The 13368-nt window shown below is 36.5% G+C and overlaps 1 protein-coding gene across 4 annotated transcripts in view; it reads right to left on the bottom strand.

Annotated features, from left to right (window-relative positions):
* INVS (inversin) overlaps positions 1-13368 on the bottom strand; it is a 161389-nt gene that overhangs the window by 125034 nt on the left and 22987 nt on the right. The gene's annotated exons all lie outside the window — the stretch shown is intronic.

Here is a 13368-nt window from a genome sequence, read left to right on the forward strand (position 1 = left end):
CCAAGTCTAGCTTGTCCACTGTCACCTGCATTATAAGTTCCACTTCTGATGGACCGTACATAAAATTCCATGCTTTTCACTCCAGGAGGTTGTTTTAAAATATTATATAGAGGGGCACCTGGGTGGCTCACTTGGTTAAATGCCTGACTCTTTGATTTCAGCTCAGGTCATGATCTCACAGTTTGTGAGATCGAACACCATATCGGACTCTGTGCTGACAGTGTGGAGCCTGCTTGGGATTCTCTTTCTCTCTCCGCCTCTCTACCCTTCCCCCACTCGCTCTCTCTCCCAAAATAAATAAATAAAATTACAAAATATATTATATAGAAATATTTTTCATTACTCTTTACAGCTGCATAGCATTACATTGTGTGGTCCTCCTCTTTTTTCCCTTCATGCGTTCTCTATTACAAATAATGCTGCAATTAAATAGCCTTGTGCAGACATCACTTCTTATTTTTACCAGTGTATTTTTCTAGAAGTGGAAATGTTGGGTCAAAGGTAAGTGCCTAGTCTAGTTACTTTTGCTGGATATTGTTACCTTTCCCTTCACAGAGGTTGTACTGTTTTGTTCCCTCCAGGAACAGCTTTCATCAGAGTACTCTGTCAAACTTTTCCACTTTTGCCAACCTGACACATGAAAAACACCTCATTATAATTTTAACTTGCGTTTCCCTTAGGATGAACAACGTTGAGCATCTTTTCACATATGTAAGGGCTACTCAAACTCTTTTTCTTGTGAACTATCTATACATATCTCTTGCTCATTTTTTATAGAGTCATTGGTCTTTTTTCCCCATTGTATATATGAGGGATATTAACCCTCTGTTAGTGACATAACTTGCAAATATTGTTTCCCGGTTTGTCTTTCTCCTTTTTCTTTGCTTACGATATTTTCTGGGAGAGAAAAGTCTTTGTTATTTCTATGTGGCCATATTTATTCATCCTTTCCTATCGCTTCTGTGTTTTGATTTACAGATAGAAGCTTTGCCCTGCTCTTAGATTATGCACTGTAAATCTTCATGGTATATTTAATTTTGTAATACGTATACACATTACCATTCAATGAAATAACAATGTAAAGCATGCACCTCTGTGCACATATACATGTACACACACAAACTCCCACAGATTGTATTAGTTTACAATCTGCACAACATTGAAAATGACCAGTTACATACAGAGTTAGAAATTTACAGTCAGTACTTCAAAGTATAGTCTGAATTTTCCTCCAATTCCTAACAAATGCTTTGCAAAGAATCAATCTGATAAATGACAGAGATTGAAAGGGTTTGAAAAAGAAATTTTACAAAATACAATGTCTTCTGAAATCTAAAATTGTTTGAGATAAATGGAGTATACTCAATAAATTTCTTAAAAATGAGTTTTATTGGTGAAATGTTAACTTTATGATGATTCAGAATCTGAAAGACTTTAAATATTTAGACACAAGTTGAATTTGAATATTTCAAGATATATAATGCAACATGATACAGATTAAACACTCAAACTGTATTTGTTGAACAAATGAATGAGTGAATTATTCATCAGAATTGGAATGGCAAACAAGTAGACTCTGATAGAGTAAATAAAATTTTTCAAGAAGCCTAATTACCACAGATGACACAATTTAGACAAGTAGAAAGAGAGAATACAACAAGCCTTTACACTGAAGTTAATTTTAGTAGTAGTGTTTCAGTGATTAAGCTTTTCCACACACAGGATCTATTTTGATATCAAAGATTAGGATGAGACTTCTGGTGACTCGTTTGGAGCAGAAATGGCAACTATACTGAATGACAGACTCAAGAATCAAGAGGACCTCAACAAGTTGTATGATGAACCCAATTCAATTCACCAGCCATTAACTGAGTATTTATTAAGTACGAGGCACTGGTAATAAAAAATATGACTACTACACTCTTGCTGATATGAAGATGTGCATTGTTGGTGAGGAAATAAAATGTGTAAACAAATAAATATCTTTCGGTGGGATAGGTGACATAACAGTGGGTGAGTATACAAGGTACTGGAGGAACAGAGAAAGGAATGGTAAACTCTACCTAAATAAGCCTGGGAAGTTCCAAGGAATGATTAAATATGGATACAATAAAATGCTACATTTGGGTCCAAAAACCACAGGATTAGTTTATGCAATAGTAAGCATAAAGCAAAGTTAGAGGTTTTGAGACATCGACTGCATTTGGTTGTTAAAATGTCAATGATGAAAATCATGGCATACTCTGTGCTCATCAGACTGGCATTGTATTCTATTCTAGATGTCTTATTTTCAGGGGGATTTAGGTACCTGTGTGCATATATGGTAAAAGGGATCAGGATGGGAAGGAGACTTGAGGGCATATATGAAGAAGGACTAAAGGAATGGATAATAGTAAGTCTGCAGAAAATTATTTGGGCCAGGATGATTATTTCATTAATATATAAGTCAGATCAGGTCACTCCTTTCCCCAAAACCCTCCAATGCCTCCTCATCTCATCCAGAGTGAAAACATATTCCTGACAATGGCCCAAAGGCCCTGTAAGATCTGGCTACCATTTCTCCATGTCCTCATTACCTACTGCTTTCCCACCTAGCTCACTCATTACAATCATGCTAGCCCCATGGTATTCCTTAAACATCCCAGGCATATTCCTGTTTTAAGGCTTTGTTCCTTCTGACAGGAACAAAAGAAAGTTCCCTCAGCCATTCACATGGCTAACTTCCTCACCTCCTTCAAGTTTGGTTTCAAATGTCACCACGTTAATGATAACTATTTTGATTACCTTACTTAGATTTACACCCTACTCTCCCCAGTCACCTCCTCCTTGGCTTTCCTGATACCCCTTACTTTGGCATTTTGGTTATATATCTGTTATCATATTAGTAAGTGATTATTTGGACTTTGTAAAAGCTTAACAGTCAAATGAGGTATAAAGAGTCCTATAATTGGTTTTAGGGAAAATGCTGTGCCCAGGGGCTGACAATATTCATACTGTAGGAATAACAGGCCCCCTGATTCCCTCTCATTCTCTTCTGAACAGTAAAATATAAGAAGGAAAAAAACAAAAAGAGAAAATTATATGAGCAAATATAATCCTATGGCATAAGGAGGCAATTATCAAATTAATGCTCAAATTTTCTTTGGAATTGATGTTATATAGAAAATTAATTTTTAAAAGTTTAAATGAAAGTAAATGGATCTGAAGTTCCTTTTTATCAGCTGTAAAAATATTCACTGGCCCTGTGCCCAGAGTTTAAAAGAAATCAGCATGAGTCTAATGAAAAACAAGCTATAGGTCTCAGAGAAATTCAATATATACTCTTTCTTTTCCTTTTAGTTTTTGATTGGTTTCCATGGGAATCTAGGCTCGTGGGGATCTCTAATCTATTCATAGAAAGCAGATGCTTGCATTTTCATGACTTAGTAAAACTGGGGGTCAGTGAAGAGATAAAGATGATTAGAAAATGACCATGGTTGTAGGAGACAGGAACATGTTCAAAACAAAATTCGGCAAGCCACATAGATTTAAAATACAATCTGCGAGGCTGCCCTGCTGTGTTTGAGGGGTGTCATAACATTGAGGGAAAATGCTGCACTGAAAAGTGGAAGTTCTGGGTTAAATTCTGAATCTGGCCCATGAGAGGGAAAACCTTAGGCACTTCTTTGGGGGTTTGACTGGGAAACTAGATTTGGAAATGACTCTAGGTCAAAAGAACCAGAAGTCTGAGAAAGTAAGCTTCATTCAGAAAAGTACGTAAGTTATCTTCCCATGGAACATTATCAGGAACACGAAGCTGGGAATCAGAAAAACAAAGTAATTCCTGACTCTACAAGTATCAGAGTGAACTAGAAGAATTCAATCAAACTATACCTCAGTTTACTTATATAGAAAAATAGAGGGGTGCCTGGGTGGCTCAGTCAGTTGAGCGTCTGACTCTTGATATTGGCTCAGGTCATGATCTCGTGGTTTGTGAGTTTAAGACCTGCATCGGGCTCTGTGCTGAGCGTGAAGCCTGCTCAGAATTCTTTCTCTGCCCGTCCCTGTTTGCGTGCATGCTTTCTCTCTCAAAATAAACTTTTAAAAAACTTAAAAAAAAATAGATAATATTTAACTATTCTGACTGCTATAAAGCCACCATGAAACTAAATGAATTTTTTTTCTCATTAGAATTATGTTAGAAAAATTCAAAGTAGTGATTTCAATCAAGATTTGTTGATGTGCTGTTCCTTATGACTACAAATGTCATCCATACACGGAGATGTACATTAAGGATAGTCAAAGTATTAAAGGACAGATAGGTTTTAATTTCAGTTCTCAGATTTGTTTAAAAGCAGACCAACTCTGAATGTGGTTGGAATGCTCTTGAGTGTATGATCCTAAATATCTAAAATCAGTTTCTACACTGGAACACCAGAAGGCAGGTTCAGAGATAGTGTCTAAATACTCCGAGGAAGTTGAGCTTGAAGTGTGTTTGGAAACCTCAGAAGTTGGAATATACTGAAGCAAAGATTCTTAGACTGGGACTTTCTGCCTGCCTGGAAAAGGCCGCCTAGCTAGGGGTGAAGTCAAATGGGGTAAACTACGAGAGTTGTCTAACATCACTCATCTCAGCCCAGAGATCTTGAGAGATCATTAAGATTCCAGAATATAAGGGCTTCATACACTCAGAGTTACTACATTCCTAAGTAATGCGGGCATCACAGATGTCTTTTGGTGTCTTCTTCCAGAAGCATCCCGATGGCCAAAACCTCATTTGCTTACTCTTCAGGTATCTACTGACTACATAATGTGTGGTAGAGTGGGCACTTAGTAAATTATGTTAAGATGAGCTAATGAGTGAATACAACTACAGAGAAGCATCCAGGTCATTTTGATACATGTTCAAATTTGAGAACCACTGGGTTAGAGTCTAGATACAGGGCTTTCATTAGAGCTTCTGAAGCTAAGGCTGGGGAAATGTGGCCAGAGTGCTTCAAAGTTTATATCAGGAACTATTCTTGATTCCATTCTTCTTTATCCCACATAATATATGCTATAAATAATACATGCTGTAAATAACACTCATCAAGTTCTGGACATCTTTCCATTTTCAAAAATAATTTTTAAATCGAGGCAGAACATATAAACAATAAAGTAGATAAATCTTAAATATACAGACTGAGAACTTTTTATGTAATGAACACACAGATCAAGATATAGATCATTTCCAGTATCCCTGGAAGCTTCCTTTATGCCCCTTTTCAGTCAATATCTATATCTTGGGTAACCATGAATCTGATTTGAATCACCATAAAGTATTGCCTGTTCTTAAAATTCATAAAAATACATGACTTCTTTCACTCAACATGATATCTGTGAAATTTATTCACATGGTGCAATGTATCAGTAGTTCATTATTTTTGTTGTGTAGTACTCCATTGTAGGAATACGTCAGTTTATTTACCCATTCGTCTGTTGCTAGGCATTTGGGAGGTTTGCACTACTAAGAATGTTTGCTATTGTATATAAAGCTGTCACATACATTCTCATACATGCCTTCTCGTAGAATGAGGTGCTTATTTCTCTTCGGTATTACTGGGATTGGAACGTGCATTGCGGTGATTATGTGTGTGTGTGTGTGTGTGTGTGTCTGTGTGTGTGTGTGTGTTCAGGTTTATCAAACCATTTTCTAGGGTAGATTAATCAATTTGCATTCTCACTAAAAATGTTTGTGAGTTCCACCTGTTCCATATCCTCTCCACCAATTGGTATTATCAGACTGTTTCATTTTAGACATTCAATAATTGTGTAGTATCTCACAGTGGCTCTAATTTGCGCTTATCTAATTAGTAATGATGTTGGACACCTTTTCACGTGTCTTTCAGAATCTGCATATAATCTTTTGTGAACAGAGCTACATGTTTCAACATATACCTCAAAATCATTAGCATAAATGTTAAAAGAGCAAGTTGGGGAATGACACATATCATATAATACCACTTATATAAAGATTTTAATTTTTTTTCCAACGTTTATTTATTTTTTTGGGACAGAGAGAGACAGAGCATGAACGGGGGAGGGGCAGAGAAAGAGGGAGACACAGAATCGGAAACAGGCTCCAGGCATCAGCCCAGAGCCCGACGCGGGGCTCGAACTCACGGACCGCGAGATCGTGACCTGGCTGAAGTCGGACGCTTAACCAACTGCGCCACCCAGGCGCCCCTAAAGATTTTAAACATGTGAAATGATATTGATTATGGGTATATCCCTGTAAAGAAAAGGTAGAAAAATATGCATGGGGATTGAAACCACCAAAATTAAGATAGACTGAGGAGACATGAAAAGAGGGGAATGGGATTTGGGTGGATAAACAGAAAACCTCAAGTGAATTTATAATGTTTTATTTCATTAAAGAAAATCTGAGCAAAAACAAAAAATATTCAGTTTTATCTCTTCTGGGTATTAGGTTACGTGAGTATTTTAATATGATTCTCTATTCTTATCTGTAAGTTTAAAATAATTAATTTGGGGCACCTGGGTGGCTCAGTCAGTTAACCATCCGACTTCGGCTTAGGTCACGATCTTGTGGTTCATGAGTTCAAGGCCTGCATTGGGACTCTGTGCTGATAGCGCAGAGCTTGGAGCCTGCTTCAGATTCTGTGTCTCCCTCTCTCATTCTCTCTTCCCCTCCCCTCCCCCTCCTTCTCTCAAAAGTAAAATACACTAAAAATTTTTTTAAATAATTAATTTACACATTGGGGTACATGTATCCCTTTGAATTAGTATTTTTTTATTCTTTGGGTAAATACCTAGTAGTGCAATTGCTGGGTCATAGGGTAGTTCTAACTTTTTGAAGAACCTGCACACTGTTCTCCAGAGTGGCTGTACCAGTTTGCATTCCTACCAACAGTGGAAGAGGGTTCTCCTTTCTCCACATCCTTGCCAACATCTGTTTTTCTTGTGTTGTCAATTTTAGCTATTTTGACAGGTGTGAGGTGGTAACTCACTGTAATTTTGATTTGCATTTCCCTGATGATGAGTGATGTTGAGCATCTTTTCATGAGTCTGTTGGCACCTTGACGTTTATAACAGCATTATCTATAACAGTCAAACTATGGAAACAGCCCAAATATCCACTGACTGATGAATGGATAAAGAAGATATCACGAAAAAAAAAAGAAAAAATATATATATAATGGAATATTACTCAGCCATAATATATGATGGTTACAGTCATAATATATAACTGATGGTTACCAGAGGGAGGTGGGTGGGGGGATGGGTGAAATAGGTATGGGGATTAAGGAGTGCACTTGTGATGAGCACCAGGTGATGTATGGAAGTGTTGAATCACTATATTGTACACCTGAAACTAGTATTACACTGTATGTCAACTATACTGTAATTTAAATAAAAACTTTTAAAAAGTAGCTTAAAAATAAGACAAAAAACATTCGGGTATATGCAAAGGCAAAGAGAATGATGAGTAATTTGTTAAAAAAGAGAATTGAAAGGAGAATTGACCCGATTTCTTCGTCCAATAACAGATTGGGACTAGAAGATCCTGAAGGACCTTTTTATCTCTGACATCTACTGATTCCTAAAGAGTACTATGAAGTTTATACCTATATTGCAGTATGACCAATAGCGATAATGTTGATAACCTACAGTCTTAGTATATTTCTCTACCAACCAAAATGCTTTCTATCTAAGAACACATCATTCCTATAAAGCAGACAGGGAGAAGTATATTATCCCATTTTATGGATGAAGAAATTGAGGCATACCAGAGTGATATTTGATGGGAAGTTAAGCTCACAGAGTCTTGTAAAATACCACTAACAAAATTATATGGGGCTGGGGTGGATAATGAAAAGGAATAAACATAACAACAAGTTTAAATTTCAACAGTTTTGAAGACCATACCATTCATAATAAATTTATCTGGCATTCGAATTTATCCATTCATTCCTTCATTCATAAATTCATTAAACAAACATTAACTGAATCTTTTTTAAATGGCAGGAATTGTGCTAAGACAGGAACTAACAGCACTAGTTGGGTGAAAATAGGTAAGTGAAATTTATGATGATTGGTGGTAGGTATGGAGTTAAGCAGAAGTATGTATATGTATGTGTATGTACACGCACACACAGGGATACGGAGTTCCAGGAGACCGGGAGATGGACTGTTTGGTGTGTTTGTGTATTAAATGAGTGTGTATAAAGTAAGGGAATCTAATATCTTAATACTGTTACTTGGTATTAAGTTTTCCTGAAAAGTTTCAGAGGTATTCTACTCTTCTCCTTTAATTATTTTAAGTCATTAACCTGGAAACAGCATATCTTGAAAACAGAAAATTAATATTCAGTTTTCAAGGATGAATTGAGAATTATGTGGTGAATTAAAAAAACACACATATACGTACACAACACAACCACAGTGTGAAGCTTCTTTAGTTTTTGTGTTTAACATGATATATTTTTCAGTGGGTAGTGTTAATCTTCTCGAAACAAAACTAATAACCTCCTGGAAGATTAAAAATGCATAACTATTAACATTTAATAAGATTGCCAAGACTTTTTTATCCTTATTAACAAACAAATGTATCTGTGGAAGTGAGAGAAATAGCAGATTCCCTGGAGGAAAACATTTCTAACAATTAGGTATCTTTTGTGAGAAACCCAGAAAAGGTATGACTGATTGCCTTCTTGGATTAAACTGAGGGTACAAATGAAAAATAAATTAAGTACAGATGTTCAGTATATTGAGATTAATTTTATTCTTGTGGGTACCATTTTCTTAGCTGCTTGGACAAACAGCAATTTGTTTCCAGAGAAGTGAGTATGTGTCAAAAGTAAGTAAGCCAATCAGCACGGTTCAATTAAGTTTTTCCCACATATGTGTTCTGAAACCAGATAAACGTTTCTAATAAACAAAATGTCTGGTATTTGTATTAATAATGACTTTCTATATAAGTAATCCAAAGTATATTCATTCATTCAGCCAAGACAGGTCAGACACTGTGTTAGGTTCTAGGGGATTCAAAAATAAAGAAAACAAAGTTCTTGCCTGGAGATCCAGTCCAGTGGGAAAGAGACAAGTGAGCAATTATTACAGTACAAGATAATGGGGCTCTAATGGAGACATGAACAACATGCTATGGGAACAAGAGTTTTTCCTACTAATCACCTAATGAAAGATACATAATTAGGTCACTATCACAAAAAAAGCAAAAAGATAGTAAATAACATATGAGAATGGTTGATCTTCAGGTCAGTAGTAATAAATGACTATTTACATGGTATGGCTGTTGATACTTTATAAAATGCTTAGATATAAAAGGTAGATACCTTTATATCTATATCTAAGGCTTTATATCTAAGGCCAGCTTTAATTATCACTTGGTATCTTTGTTAACGATCTTTGTAGACAACTTATGAGCAGGAATCATGTCTTTCATCTTTGTATTCCAAAGCCTTAGCACAGCACCTGTTACACAGTAACAGTTTGAATATATTTTGAATGAATGCATTCATGCACATATACATGAATACTGATGATTATGCAAATAGCACACTTCTGAGTTCACAGATAACAGAACCGAATGGGATAGACAAGCCTTGAGAAGAATATTTGATATCTGATAGATCAGAGAGGGTGACTAAACAAAGACAAATGAAGTTTAATAGGTATCAGTATGGAGAGTACTTTTTCACCACAGACATATGTGATTCATTTTTTTATATTCTCTCTAGGTGCATAATCATGACTACATAGTAGACATTTGGCAACTATGGAATGGATGAACAGTTCTACCTCCACAATATATCTCTTAGACCAAATTCCTTCTCTCTATTGGCCTGAACTGTAATAACTTTCTATGTACCTCCTCTCTCTTCCTCTTCCAAAAGAGCTTTAGTTGTCGTATTTGTCTCCCTAAAGTACTATTATGGTGTAACTTTCATTTTTAAATTTTCTAAGTAGCTCCCTCGCATTCAGGACCCTTTATTTATTTATTTATTTATTTATTTATTTATTTATTTATTTAATTTTTGAGAGAGGGAAAGAGAGGACGTGAGCAGGGGAAGAGCAGAGAGAGAGAGAGAGGGAGACAGAGAATCCCAAGTGGGCTTCATGCTGTCAGTGCAGAGCCTGACGTGGGGCTTGCTCCTGTGAACCATGAGATCATGACCTGAGCCAAAATCAAGAGTTGGATGTTCAACTGACTGAGCCACCCAGGTGCCCTAGGACTCTTTATTTAAAAACCATAATTAAAAACAAAACAAAAAAAGGATTGGAGGTACACAGTATAAAAGCCTGGCACTGGAACACAGCAGACACTAATTGGCTAAAAATTAATGAGCTAGGTTGTCCTGGGACAATTAGTTATTCATATGTTTTAAAATGAGAATAGATCCCTATACAAAAATCAACTTGTTATGTATTAAAGACTTACACAGGAAAGAAAACATAGGACAGTTTTAAAACAATCTCTGCTTAGCTCTTTGGTCTCCCAGCTGCTGTTTACTGCTGGGTTTCTTTGAGCCTCGCCCAGCACAAGCACAGATTAGGAATCTGCTAACAATTAGTAAAAAATCTGTACCCAGATTTTCAAGTTCTTTCTCTGCGGTTCCCTCCTCTCCAGGATTTTGCCCTTTCACCTTCCAGCAACTGCTAACTCCAGACTCTACCTGTGGTTTCTCAGCCTCATAAGATAATCACTTCCTGCTAGGGTTGTATTCTTTTGTGTCCTACTTTGGAAGATGCCTTGAAGGAGATAAATGTGGTGTTCATTTCCCATGATTCTCTTCTCCGAATGATTGTAATTTCTTAGATCCTGCTTATGCTGACTGCTCACAATGCCTTCAAACTATGTACATATATTTTGTTCAGTTTTTATAAATGTTTTTGGTGGATAGGTTATTCTAAAATAAGTGGTCATGGCAAGAACTGATGCCTAGTCATGAGAGTCTCTTACTGATTGTTCATTTTTCTGATTTCTTCTATCTTTAACCATTCCATTAATGGTTAATTTACATGGTGTTTCTAATGATGCCAATATCGGTTTCTGAGGGAATAAATCTGTTTATCATTTCTTCTGACTCTCATTCATGGTAGATTCCTTCCTCAAATGTTTGGTGATCTTTCACTGTGAGATCTTGTTTGGTCTATGCAATATGGGAGAATCCTGGTTTGGGGTGAAGATGTTTGCTCTAAAGAAAATTTGTGTCTGTATCTGCTCAGAGGCAGGGTGTCCCAGGTGTGACCTGGGTCATGTCATCTCCAACTATTCTTTGAAAATTATTTCTAGATCCTTCACATTCTTATTCCTGCCTGGTCTATACTAGCTCTGATTTTGAAAAATAATGGTGCTTTTGCATAAAGCACAAAATCAAACACAAAACCCAGTTTTGATCTGGACAGAGCAGAATATTAAAGAATTATGACCACTCTTGTTCTGGAAATTCTACTAGTGTTAGTATAGCCTAAAGATACATTTCCGCTTTTGACAAATATGCAAAAACAAACCGCAATACAGAGAAAGGGGGAAAAGGAGGAAATGTATAATTATCAGATAGTCAAAAGACCACGAAACTGGCTATTTCTGAAATCAGCTATGTAAATTGTGACATGTAAATATAGTTCTATTTATTCTTTGATGCTGTAGAAAGTCACAATTTAAAAAATAAAGGAGGGGCGCCTGGGTGGCGCAGTCGGTTAAGCGTCCGACTTCAGCCAGGTCACGATCTCGCGGTCCGTGAGTTCGAGCCCCACGTCGGGCTCTGGGCTGATGGCTCGGAGCCTGGAGCCTGTTTCCGATTCTGTGTCTCCCTCTCTCTCTGCCCCTCGCCCGTTCATGCTCTGTCTCTCTCTGTCCCAAAAATAAATAAACGTTGAAAAAAAAAAAATAAAGGAGTGGGGTGCCTGGCTGGCTCAGTTTGGCATCCGACACTTGATTTCAGCTCATGTCACGATCTCACAGTTGTGAAACTGAGCCCCACCTCTGGCTCCGCACTAGGCATGGAGCCCGCTTAAGATTCTCTCTTCCTGTCCCTCTGCCTCTCCCCCATGCTCGCTCTTTCCCTCTCTCTGTCAAAATAAACAAACAAACAAAGAAAAAATAAAGGAGAAACAAAAAGCAAAAGAAAACAATGCACTGTACCTTGTGAAGACTTATAACTAACCCAATTTCTCAGCCTTTTTTGTCACACTACACCTCTACAAAGATGACAGGGCTGTAGGCTCATTGACTCAAACCCCCAGTTTTTTCACATGACCCACTTGATGTGAAGCTACCTACATTTTTGAAGTTGGGTTTTAAATCTACATGAACCACAATGAAAAATCTAAAGTGTATCAAATTCTTAATACTAGGGCTATTTCCAATCTGAAATGTTTACTTTTTTATGATAACAAGTTAAATGGAGTCACCCCTCCTGAGTGAATAATTTTTATAGCTGACAAGCCTAGGTGAAAGGTTACAAATACCTGAACAGTAGTTAAAACAGAAATTGAAAATGAGGGAGATTTTTTAAAAAATTACTATAATGAAAAGCAAATTCAAGAGCAATAACTTTGGGAATAACCTGACAGACCTAACTGATCACAGCATATAACTAGCATATTCAGTAGTATCTCTTAATGTCAGTCTCTTTTTATGTAGTCAACTAATGAAAAAGGTATTTTTCTAACCCCTCAATTAATCAGCTATATCTGGTTCACATTTTTTAATGGGAAATAACTCTAATAGTTTCTGCTGGATCTAGCTAATTTTTATTGCTTTTTATTCCAAAAATATATGTCTAAAATAACAAAAAGAAAAATATCAGGCACTGGAAATATATCTTATACACCATAATTTTACAGAGGGAAAAATCATTTTCAGATAAAGAAGTCTTTAAATAAATTTATAAGCTTCCCATTTTAATTTTTTGATATGTTTAATCTCAAAAATCTCAGCTCTTGACAATGTCTTTAACAAACCTGAAATTATTTATACTGGCAATACAGTTTTAGATTTTTAAAAAGGTGAAATACATTTAGAAAATAAATTTCTTTTATGCTTAATGCCCATACTTTAAGAGAGACTGCAACTTTTTGTTGTAAAAGATAATTAATAGTTGTGAGGGGGAAATTTTTAAACAGTAAAAAGTACCAAAATTCATACATATTACCAATGTTAAAACTCAACCACTATTAATATCTTAGTGTTTTTTATTTATTTATTTTTTCAACGTTTTTTAATTTATTTTTGGGACAGAGAGAGACAGAGCATGAACGGGGGAGGGGCAGAGAGAGAGGGAGACACAGAATCAGAAACAGGCTCCAGGCTCCGGGCCATCAGCCCAGAGCCTGACGCAGGGCTCGAACTCACGGACCGCG

Source organism: Prionailurus viverrinus, chromosome D4, assembly GCF_022837055.1.
Source record: "Prionailurus viverrinus isolate Anna chromosome D4, UM_Priviv_1.0, whole genome shotgun sequence".
NCBI lineage: Eukaryota > Metazoa > Chordata > Mammalia > Carnivora > Felidae > Prionailurus > Prionailurus viverrinus.